This window comes from Bombina bombina, chromosome 3, assembly GCF_027579735.1.
Source record: "Bombina bombina isolate aBomBom1 chromosome 3, aBomBom1.pri, whole genome shotgun sequence".
NCBI lineage: Eukaryota > Metazoa > Chordata > Amphibia > Anura > Bombinatoridae > Bombina > Bombina bombina.
In genome coordinates, this window is record NC_069501.1 from 1,199,335,916 (window position 1) to 1,199,349,105 (window position 13,190).

Below are 13,190 nucleotides of genomic sequence, written 5' to 3' on the forward strand. Positions count from 1 at the left end.
TAAATCAGGCAATATCTGCTTAATGTATGCTATGGCATCCTTGGGCAGGTGGGAAATACATTTCACCCATCTAATTAAAGACCAATTCTGAAGCCTCAAACTACGGCTGAGTGAAGCCTTTGCAGACCTGCTCCAGATACTAGTAACTAGGCCGACTCATTTGTTGGAGATAGCCAAAACCGGAGCAGTTCTGGGTGGTTTGGTGGTTGCAGTGAGGCCACCAAGGATCCTGGTAAACAGTCCAGGAGCCGGTGCCTCTGAGAGACCGATTAACTTTTGCATACAATAGGCTGCATCAGGAGACCAGCAGCGTTACACAGCTGAAGATTGCATACATGTTAAAGTGACAGATGACGAGGTCAACTATCTATACCTTGTGAGAGACTTGACCTGTATCCTTGATTTTTGGGCTTCGGTCGCAATGTCATTTTTTAGGTCTGTAGTCCTAAAAACGCTGGCCGAGTTAGTGCATCCTCAGAGCTGTGGCTAACTGTTTTGCAAAACAAAAAGGGGGTCACAAAACACATAAAAAATACATTACACATTAAAGTAATACTCATAATGACACTAATAATATATATATATATATATATATATATATATATATATATATATATATATATATATATATATATATTGGGTTTCATGTCCCTTTAAGGGAAATAAATTGAAAAATGGCCTTGTCCTTAAGGGGTTAACTGCAAAGGGCACATGTATGCAATCTTCAGCTGTGTAACGCTGCTGGTCTCCTGAGCCCTTTGCAGTTAACCCCTTAAGGACAAGGCCATTTTTCAATTTATTTCCCTTAAAGGGACATGAAATCCAAAATGTTTCTTTCATGATTCAGATAGAGAATACAATTTTAAACAACTTTCTAATTTACTTCTATTATTTAATTTGCTTCCTTCTCTTGTTATTCTTTGCTGAAAGGTTTATCTAGGCAAGCTCATGAGCAGCAAAGAACCTTGGTTCTAGCTGCTGATTGGTCGCTGCTGCATATAAATACCGATATTCATTGGCTGACCCATGTGTTCAGTTAGAAAGTAATCCAGAGATAGGGCGCACCACAGAGACAGTCAGTTCATGTAGATAAAATCTTCAGTTTATTAGGCACAACGTAAAAAACATAAATGGGCTCACAGGCCCAACAGGCTCACAGGTAAAAACAACACAGGTGTGTCAGTTAGTCTTGCAGACATGTTTCGTGAGCATGCTCACTTGTTCACTGCATGTAGAGCTAGCCTGACACACCTACACTTATACCACAGATTTAAAGGTACAGTATGATTATAGTGTGGTATAATAGACATTGGGCCATATCATGTAAACAGGGCTTTTTAAACGGCTGCAACAAAAAATCTGGAATTAGCTCAAAATGATCTGTATATATATATAGAAACAAAGGCAGTTATAAGATCCAACAATAACATTATTTTAGTATTTTACAACAACAATATGTTGTTAAAGGTTATTGAGCTCTCCATAGTATACATGCCAATATCACATAGCAATTATAGATACAGCCTCATTAAAAGGAGAAAAACTTTTTTGAATGATAGTTTATATTTGAAAAACTTAATTTTTTAATTTTACAGCTTAAGGCTTTATGTAAATTTTGTTTTACTTGATACAAAATGTACAATTAGAGATTTAGTGAATTTGAAACTATGTGTTTCATTCAAAAGAACCAGCTAGTCAAAGAGGGGAGGAGCACACATAGACCAAATGTAATTCCATATAGAAAAGAGACACAACCCTTAAGTAAATAGATCATGAACTGACTGTCTCTGTGGTGTGCCCTATCTCTGGATTACTTTGTATTTACCTGATAAGTTGGCAGACTTGCACGCTGAAATCTATTCTGATCCGGAAATTACACTCACTGCACTATCTGGGTATACGGTTGAAGACGAGGTGGGTTTGTTTGCTATATATTTACTTAAGACTGTTTTGATAAAGAGGCACTAACGTTATTTAAGAATACAATAAGCTTACAGTTATTGGACCATATCATTGTACGTTTGTTTTACTTGAGACTATCTACTCTACCTATATAATATGGATAACGAAGAAACAGACTGTTATGTATTAAGGGATTTTAATGAGGAATCCAACGATGTATATGAAGAGGTTGCACACACTATTGACACTTTATTTTTTTAGATTGATTCTTTACGCAAAAAAGATATAAAGCTGGACCTGGATATTAACGGCTAGATTTAGAGTTTGGTGGTAGCCGTCAAAACCAGCGTTAGAGGCTCCTAACGCTGGTTTTGGGCTACCGCTGGTATTTGGAGTCAGTCAGGAAAGGGTCTAACGCTCACTTTGCAGCCGCGACTTTTCCATACCGCAGATCCCCCTACGCCATTTGCGTATCCTATCTTTTCAATGGGATCTTTCTAACGCCGGTATTTAGAGTCTTGGCTGAAGTGAGCGTTAGAAATCTAACGACAAAACTCCAGCCACAGAAAAAAGTCAGTAGTTAAGAGCTTTCTGGGCTAACGCTGGTTTATAAAGCTCTTAACTACTGTGCTCTAAAGTACACTAACACCCATAAACTACCTATGTACCTCTAAACCGAGGTCCCCCCACATCGCCGCCACTCTATTAAAAATTTTTAACCCCTAATCTGCCGACCGCACACCGCCGCCACCTATGTTATCTCTATGTACCCCTAATCTGCTGCCCCTAATACCGCCGACCCCTATATTATATTTATTAACCCCTAATCTGCCCCCCTCAACGTCGCCGCCTCCTACCTACAAATATTACCCCATAATCTGCCGACCGAACACCGACGCCACCTACGTTATCCCTATGTACTCCTAATCTGCTGCCCCTAATACCGCCGACCCCTATATTATATTTATTAACCCCTAATCTGCCGCCCCCGCTATCGCTGACCCCTGCATATTATTATTAACCCCTAATCTGCCGCTCCGTACACCGCCGCAACCTACGTTATCCCTATGTACCCCTAATCTGCTGCCCCTAACACCGCCAACCCCTATATTATATTTATTAACCCCTAATCTGCCGCCCCCAACGTCGCCTCCACCTACCTACAATAATTAACCCCTAATCTGCCGACCGGATCTCACTGCTACTCTAATAAATGTATTAACCCCTAAAGCTAAGTCTAACCCTAACACTAACACCCCCCTAAATTACATATAATTTAAATCTAACGAAATAAAATAAATCTTATTAAATAAATTATTCCTATTTAAAGCTAAATACTTACCTGTAAAATAAACCCTAATATAGCTACAATATAAATTATAATTATATTGTAGCTATTTTAGGATTTATATTTATTTTACAGGTAACTTTGTATTTATTTTAACCAGGTACAATAGCTATTAAATAGTTAATAACTATTTAATAGCTACCTAGTTAAAATAATTACAAAATTACCTGTAAAATAAAGCCTAACCTAAGTTACAATTAAACCTTACACTACACTATCAATAAATTAATTAAATAAAATACCTACAATTATCTACAATTAAACCTAACACTACACTATCAATAAATAAATTAAATACAATACCTACAATTAAATACAATTAAATAAACTAACTAAAGTACAAAAAATAAAAAAGAACTAAGTTACAAAAATAAAAAAATATTTACAAACATTAGAAAAATATTACAACAATTTTAAACTAATTACACCTACTCTAAGCCCCCTAATTAAATAACAAAGCCCCCCAAAATAAAAAAATGCCCTACCCTATTCTAAAATTAAAATAGAAAAGCTCTTTTACCTTACCAGCCCTTAAAAGGGCCATTTGCAGGGCATGCCCCAAAGAATTCAGCTCTTTTGCCTGGAAAAAAAACATACAATACCCCCCCCCAACATTACAACCCACCACCCACATACCCCTAATCTAACCCAAACCCCCCTTAAGTAAACCTAACACTAAGCCCCTGAAGATCTTCCTACCTTATCTTCGCCACACCGGGTATCAGCGATCCGTCCAGGCTCCGATGTCTTGATCCAAGCCCAAGCGGGGCTGAAGTCTTGATCCAAGCGGGCAGAAGAGGACATCCGGACCGGCAAACATCTTCATCCAAGCCGCATCTTCTATGTTCTTCCATCCGATGACGACCGGCTGATCTTCAAGACCTCCAGCGCGGATCCATCCATCTTCACTGACAACTTCCCGACGAATGACGGTTCCTTTAAGGGACGTCATCCAAGATGGCTCCCTCGAATTCCGATTGGCTGATAGGATTCTATCAGCCAATCGGAATTAAGGTAGGAAAATTCTGATTGGCTGATGGAATCAGCCAATCAGATTCAAGTTCAATCCGATAGAATCCTATCATCCAATCGGAATTCGAGGGACGCCATCTTGGATGACGTCCCTTAAAGGAACCGTCATTCGTCGGGAAGACGTCGGTGAAGATGGATGTTCCGCGTTGGCGGGATGAACTACATGGATCCGGAAGAAAGAAGATTGAAGATGCCGCTTGATAGAAGACTTCAGTCAGATTATGGACCTCTTCAGCTCCCGCTTGGATGAAGACTTCAGCCGGATCATGGACATCTTCAGCCCCCCGCTTGGGCTTGGATCAAGACATCGGAGGCTCTTCTGGATCGATCGGTGAACCCGGCGTGGTGAAGACAAGGTAGGGAGATCTTCAGGGGCTTAGTGTTAGGTTTATTTAAGGGGGGTTTGGGTTAGATTAGGGGTATGTGGGTGGTGGGTTGTAATGTTGGGGGGGGGTATTGTATGTTTTTTTTTACAGGCAAAAGAGCTGAATTCTTTGGGGCATGCCCCACAAAGGGCCCTTTTCAGGGCTGGTAAGGTAAAATAGCTTTTCTATTTTAATTTTAGAATAGGGTAGGGCATTTTTTTATTTTGGGGGTCTTTGTTATTTTATTAGGGGGCTTAGAGTAGGTGTAATTAGTTTAAAATTGTTGTAATATTTTTCTAATGTTTGTAAATATTTTTTTATTTTTTGTAACTTAGTTCTTTTTTATTTTTTGTACTTTAGTTAGTTTATTTCATTGTATTTATTTGTAGGTATTGTATTTAATTAATTTATTGATAGTGTAGTGTTAGGTTTAATTGTAGATAATTGTAGGTATTTTATTTAATTAATTTATTGATAGTGTAGTGTTAGGTTTAATTGTAACTTAGGTTAGGATTTATTTTACAGGTAATTTTGTAATTATTTTAACTATTTTAGCTATTAAATAGTTCTTAACTATTTAATAGCTATTGTACCTGGTTAAAATAAATACAAAGTTACCTGTAAAATAAATATTAATCCTAAAATAGCTACAATATAATTATAATTTATATTGTAGCTATATTAGGATTTATTTTACAGGTAAGTATTTAGCTTTAAATAGGAATAATTTATTTAATAAGAGTTAATTTATTTCGTTAGATTTAAATTATATTTAACTTAGGGGGGTGTTAGTGTTTAGGGGTTAATACATTTATTATAGTATCGGCGAGATCCGGTCGGCATATTAGGGGTTAATAAGTGTAGGTAGGTGGAGGCGACGTTGGGGGCGGCAGATTAGGGGTTAATAAATATAATATAGGGGTCGGCGGTGTTAGGGGCAGCAAATTAGGGGTACATAGGGATAACGTAGGTTGCGGCTGTGTGTACAGAGCGGCAGATTAGGGGTTAATAATAATATGCAGGGGTCAGCGATAGCGGGGCGGCAGATTAGGGGTTAATAAATATAATATAGGGGTCGGCGGTGTTGGGGGCAGCAGATTAGGGGTACATAGGGATAACGTAGGTTGCGGCGGTGTACGGAGCGGCAGATTAGGGGTTAATAATAATAATATGCAGGGGTCAGCAATAGCGGGGGCGGCAGATTAGAGGTTAATAAGTGTAAGGTTAGGGGTGTTTAGACTCGGGGTACATGTTAGGGTGTTAGGTACAGACTTAGGAAGTGTTTCCCCATAGGAAAAAAATGGGGCTGTGTTAGGAGCTTAACGCTGCTTTTTTGCAGATGTTAGGTTTTTTTTCAGCTCAAACGGCCTCATTGTTTTCTATGGGGGAATCGTGCACGAGCACGTTTTTGAAGCTGGCCGCGTCCGTAAGCACCGCTGGTATTTAGAGTTGCAGTGGCGGTAAATATGCTCTACGCTCCCTTTTTTGGAGCCTAACGCAGCCATTCTGTGAACTCTAAATACCAGCGGTATTTAAAAGGTGCGGGGGAAAAAAAGCACGCGTAGCTAACGCACCCCTTTGGCAGCAGAACTCTAAATCTAGCCGCTAATCTTTTTTGATCTATAAAAATGACAAACGCATTCCAAGGGGTTTAAGAGTTAAAAAATTTCCATAATTTATAACATATGACACTGAATTTATTAAGAAATGGAATAACATCTTGGACACCTGCTCCTTTGCATTAATTGATCTGTTAATAGATTTTAAAAGAAAACAAAGGAAGGACTTGTTGCAAGAAATGAAAGAGGTGCAATTACAACTGCGAGAATTTCAAAGCGAGAAAGAATTTAAAGAATACAATAAAAAATTTGAACAGAGTATGATCAATTTTAGACAGGAACTCTGGCATTTTAAATCTAACAAAATGTCAAGAGACAGAAAGGATTATGAATTAAATCAAGTATACAAATGGTCATATGAGGAGTATTCAAGGAATAAATTAAGGACACAGAAATCTAATAAAAGGAATTTTAATAAGAAGAGATCTGGTAAACAAAAAGAGAAATCTGTCACCTTCTCAGATACTGAATATGAGATAGACTCATCGGATAATGATAATACAGAAGAATGTGATACAGCAGTATTCCATTCACTACAAGATTTGGAGCAAGAAGAAGGAACCAGTGTGAAGTCAAAAAACGGGGAAGGTACAATTGCCAGAACAGCAAGAAAAAAACCCATAGAGGCAGAAGAGGCAAAAATAAGAAAAAAATCTAACATAAAGCCCAACAAATCCGGTCAGACCAATCAGGGATACAGAGGCAACTCCTTCCAGAGAAAATATGTGACAAGATCACAGGGACAGACACAACAGACCTGAATTTAAATGCTATAAATCTATCTACTGTCTCTTTAAGTGACACACAAAGTGAAACAACAGACCTGAATTTAAATGTTATAAATCTTTCTACTGTCTCTTTAAGTGACACACAAATCTCTCTTTTATCAAAAGATCTCAATTTTGTTCCCTCCGCACACTTTAACCTATTTGAAACTGTTTTAGATGTAAATCGATGTGTGCGTAAACTCACTCTACAGAAACATTTCTATGGGATGAGTGAGCAGGAGCTGAACAAAACTGAGACCAATAAAGTAACAAGTCATAATACCATTGATAACCTTTTTTTCTTTTTCTGAATTGTGTACCATTAAAGATTTGAATGAGTTAATGGGGGAAGGTGACACATCCAACTATGATCGTATTAAAGAATCAGAAGTCAAATGTGATCATATAAAAAAGAAAAGCTCTTTTTACCCTGTACATGCACGTCCAAAAGCTTTGGATATTTTTCAAAAAACGATTGAGGAAAAACTCACTGTGCTTAGTGAAAAAAATTCAAAGAAAACCAGCATTTTTTCTAATTTAACATCTAGTGAAAAACATGCATTGAAAAGTCTATCTGATAATGAGTCAATTCTCATTAGACCCTCAGATAAGGGGGGTAATGTAGTCGTCCTTAATAAAACAGACTACATAGTGGAGGCTAAGAGGAAACTTGATGATAAAGAGGTATATAGCAAATTACAGACTAATCCCACAAAACTGTACAATAATGAATTGGTGGGTATTGTTCTCTTTGCTAAGCATAACAATATAATAAGTGCTGCTACTAAAGATGCGCTTATACCTTCTCATCCTGTTGCCCCATCTTCCATTATTTCCCCAAAATACACAAAAATCCAGTCTCACCCCCAGGGCGTCCCATCATTGCCGGGATTGGTTCCCTGAATGAACCTCTTAGTGACCTGATAGACACTTTTCTACAACCCTTAGTGAAGGGACTTCTAATTTACATACAAGACACAACTGCAATTTTAACCAAATTAGACAAAGTGAAGTGGGAATCTAGCTTCAGGTTTTTAGTGGTGGATGTCACCTCTCTTTACACCTGTATTCAAAACAGCAAAGGAATGGTTGCCATAGAATTTTTTTCTTGACACTTATAGTGAATATGATTCAGCTACTAAAACCTTTATTTTGCGAGCTATTGAATATCTCTTGACGCATAATTTTTTTATGTTTGGCACTGAGTACTTTCTCCAAAGACGTGGAACAGCTAAGTTTGCCCCCTCCTATGCCAACCTCTTTATGGGGTGGTGGGAGCTGTTCCACGTCTTTGGAGAGAGGAATCCCTTTAGGAGTAAAATTAAGCATTTCTATAGGTATATTGATGACCTGTTCTTTATTTTTGAGGGTAGTGCGTCAGAAGCAGACTTTTTCTGTGAATTTTTTAATCAAAATACAGATGGGATTAAATTTGTAGGAGAGAATAGTGCAGAAACCATCAACTTTTTAGATTTAAACATTTCTGCCAATAGAAATGAAGACAGAATTGAAACCAGCCTATACAGGAAGCCTACTCCAGGCAACACTCTCCTGTCATTTAAATCTTGCCACCCCAAACATGTACTAAGGGGCATACCGAAGGGAGAGTACATTAGAGCTAGGAAAAACTGCACTAATGAAGAACAATTTGAGGAAAATAGTAAGCTAATCACCAAGAGATTGAAACAAAGAGGTTACACTGACAAAATTTTGGATACAGCTAAAGAAAGCTTAAAGGGTATACCTAGGGAGCACTTCCTTAAATATAGAAAGAAAGAAAACAGGCAATCTATGACCACTGCACCTAAATTTATAACCACCTATAGCACAGACTTTTATAAAATCTGTGATATAGTAAGGAAAAGTGTTCCTATCCTATACACTGATCCAATTCTGCAACAGGGAATTAACTTCATACCCAAAAGGCTAAGAGGAAAAAAGGGCTTCTATAGATGCAGACAAAAGGATTGTATGACATGTGAACATATCTCAGAGGGTGACAATTTTCATTAAAGTACTACACAAAATGTTCATAAGATAAATGTCTACATCAATTGCAACACCTCCCATGTTGATTATTTACTAACATGCAATATTTGCAATATTCAATATGTGGGAAAAACAAAGCACCCTATCAAGGACAGGTTCTTGGAACATTTACGTTCAGGGAAAGATGAAAAATCTGACACTGCCATATCTAAAATAGAAAGAATAAGAGGGCGCTAAAGCTAAGATCCCACCACACTTAGTAAAAAATAGTAAAGACAACAGAGGACAAATTAATCACTTTACTTCACAATATTTAAATACAGTTCATATAACAATAGAAAATATAGACAAGAATGACAAGAAAAAAGGGACGTCTCCCTTAATAAAAATGGAAATAAACTGGATTACCACCTTTAAGAAGGTTGAAAATCAGACCAAGGAAAAAACCTGCAGCATTAAAATAGAGAAACAAAAAAGGTACCTAGTTCAAGAATTTCCAACCCGCGCGTGATTCACGCTAAGTGCGGGCCTGCGGATTTCATCTCTCACCTTCGGAATCAAAAACCAAACACATAAGAAATCGGAGTGACAAGCAGTTTCCATACACACTGACCGGGTTCAGCTCCAGCAAGTGAAAAGAGCAACATAACATTGGAGGATACCGCTTACCTGGACATATATCCGACAGTGTGAGTTTAAAAAGATCGCTATTCATCTTTACTCTAAGGTGTGTATTTTGACTGTTTGAACTATATCATAGAGAGTCACACAAGGAATAAGAATACAATTTCTCTATGTTATAACCATTTGATGGACAGTAATACGTCTTTTCCTTCATCAGCCAATATAAGGAACATTGTTTCAAAAGTGTAGCTACTCACTAAAGTGTAGCCAATCTCACTGGATGAATAACGCTCATTGAATATATGAACATATTTTAATAAGCTCCAGTACATATTTTTATATTTTTATCTTCTTAAAGGTGGTAATCCAGTTTATTTCCATTTTTATTAAGGGAGACGTCCCTTTTTTCTTGTCATTCTTGTCTATATTTTCTATTGTTATATGAACTGTATTTAAATATTGTGAAGTAAAGTGATTAATTTGTCCTCTGTTGTCTTTACTATTTTTGACTAAGTGTGGTGGGATCTTAGCTTTAGCGCCCTCTTATTCTTTCTATTTTGTATACTTGTGACAATCCAGGGAGGACTGTCTTAGAGTGGCCTAGGTCTACTTTAGCTATTAGCGCTATATTTCTGCACTCACCTTGTTCTCCACTCCCATATCTAGACATTTTAAGAGTCTACATGACTCTGACATGTCAAGTCTAATACTGCAAGGGATTGATCATGTGCCCTATTGGAGGAGAGGGGGTAATAGGGAAGATAAATTGAATAAGCGAGAGGTCTTTTGGATCTTCTCGCTTAAGACTAGTAACCCCCAAGGGTTGAATATGAGAAGGGATCTTGATCTATTTACTTAAGGGTTGTGTCTCTTTTCTATATGGAATTACATTTGGTCTATGTGTGCTCCTCCCCTCTTTGACTAGCTGGTTCTTTTGAATGAAACACATAGTTTCAAATTCACTAAATCTCTAATTGTACATTTTGTATCAAGTAAAACAAAATTTACATAAAGCCTTAAGCTGTAAAATTAAAAAATTAAGTTTTTCAAATATAAACTATCATTCAAAAAAGTTTTTCTCCTTTTAATGAGGCTGTATCTATAATTGCTATGTGATATTGGCATGTATACTATGGAGAGCTCAATAACCTTTAACAACATATTGTTGTTGTAAAATACTAAAATAATGTTATTGTTGGATCTTATAACTGCATTTGTTTCTATATATATATACAGATCATTTTGAGCTAATTCCAGATTTTTTGTTGCAGCCGTTTAAAAAGCCCTGTTTACATGATATGGCCCAATGTCTATTATACCACACTATAATCATACTGTACCTTTAAATCTGTGGTATAAGTGTAGGTGTGTCAGGCTAGCTCTACATGCAGTGAACAAGTGAGCATGCTCACGAAACATGTCTGCAAGACTAACTGACACACCTGTGTTGTTTTTACCTGTGAGCCTGTTGGGCCTGTGAGCCCATTTATGTTTTTTACGTTGTGCCTAATAAACTGAAGATTTTATCTACATGAACTGACTGTCTCTGTGGTGCGCCCTATCTCTGGATTACTTTGTATTTACCTGATAAGTTGGCAGACTTGTCTTGGGGCTGCATAACGGGACTTTCTGAGTTTGCAATTCTTACCCACTCTCAATTAAGCCGACAGGAAGACCAGAATCTCCACCCCCTCAGGCATTCTAATCTGGAGCGGTGAGTTGTGCGCTATTCACACAGACCTATACTGTGCTGTTCAGTTAGAAACCAGTAGTGCATTGCTGCTCCTTCAACAAATGATAGCAAGAGAATAAAACAAATTAGATAATAGAAGTAAATTAAAAAGTTGTTTAAAATTGTATTCTCTATCTGAATCATTAAAGAAAAATTGTGGGTTTGTGTTTAGCTGTAATTCTCCTCTTACTCATTTACTGTACCCACATATAATATATACTGGGGGGGTTTCTCGCCATTAAATGAACTTTCTAAAGATACCATTATTTTTATCATATCATAATTCACTATAAAAAAAAATGGAAAAAAACACACTTTTTCTAACTTTGACCCCAAAAATCTGTTACACATCTACAACCACCAAAAAACACCCAGGCTAAATAGTTTCTAAATGTCCTGAATTTAGAAATACCCAATGTTTACATGTACTTTGCTTTTTTGCAAGTTATAGGGCAATAAATACAAGTAGCACTTTGCTATTTCCAAACCATTTTTTTTTTTTCAAAATTAGCGATAGTTACATTGGACACTGATATCTGTCTGTAATCCCTGAATATCCCTTGACATGTATATATATTTTTTTTAGTAGACAACCCAAAGTATTAATCTAGGCCCATTTTGGTATATTTTATGTGACCATTTCACCGCCAAATGCGATCAAATAAAAAAATGTTTTCACTTTTTCACTAACTTTTTCACAAACCTTAGGTTTCTCACTGAAATTATTTACAAACAGCTTGTGCAATTATGGCACAAATGGTTGTAAATGCTTCTCTGGGAACCCCTTTGTTCATAAATAGCAGACATATATGGATTTGGCATTGCTTTTTGGTAATTAGAAGGACGCTAAGTGCCGCTGCGCACCACACATGCATCATGCCCAACAGTGAAGGGGTTAATTAGGGAGCTTGTAGTGTTAATTTTAGCTTTAGGGTAGTGTAGTAGGCAACCCAAAGTAATGGTCTAGGCCCATTTTGATATATTTCATGCCACCATGTCACCACCAAATTCAATCAAATAAAAAAAATTGTTAACTTTTTCACTAACTTTGAGTTTCTCACTAAAATTATTTACAAACAGCTCATGTAATTATGGCACAAATGGTTGTAAATGTCTCTCTGGGATCCCCTTTTTTCAGAAATAGCAGACATATATGGCTTTGGCATTGCTTTTTGGTAAATAGAAGGCCGCTGCGCACCACACTTGTATTATGCCCAGCAGTGACAGGGTTAATTATGTAACTTGTAGGAAGCTTGAAGGGTTAATTTTAGCTTTAGTGTAGAGATCAACCTCCCACCTGACACATCCCACCCCCTGATCCCTCCCAAACAGCTCTCTTCCCTCGCCTCCCCACAATTGTTCCCCCCATCTTAAGTACTGGTAGAAAGTCTGCCGGTACTAAAATAAATGGCTTTTTTTTTAAATATATATATATATATATATATATATATATTCTGCTGTGAAGGATCCCCCCTTAGCACCCAACCTCCCTGATCCCCCCCAAATAGCTCTCTAACCCTCCCCCCACTAACTAATTGCCACCATTTTGGGTACTGGCAGCTGTCTGCCAGTACCCACTTTGCAAACAAATGTGGCTTTTTTAAATAAAACCTACTTTTTCTGTTGTATAGCTGCCCCCCTCCATACCCTCCCAAATCCCTTTTTAAAAAGTGTTCCCCCCTCTTCTGCCACCCACCACCCTCTCCCAGCACTCTCTCCCACTACTTTAGTTTTTTATAATTGGACCTGATCGCAGGCGCGCGCACACACTCGCGCGCAGTCACCCCTCACCTCCCGCGCACCCGACAGTGA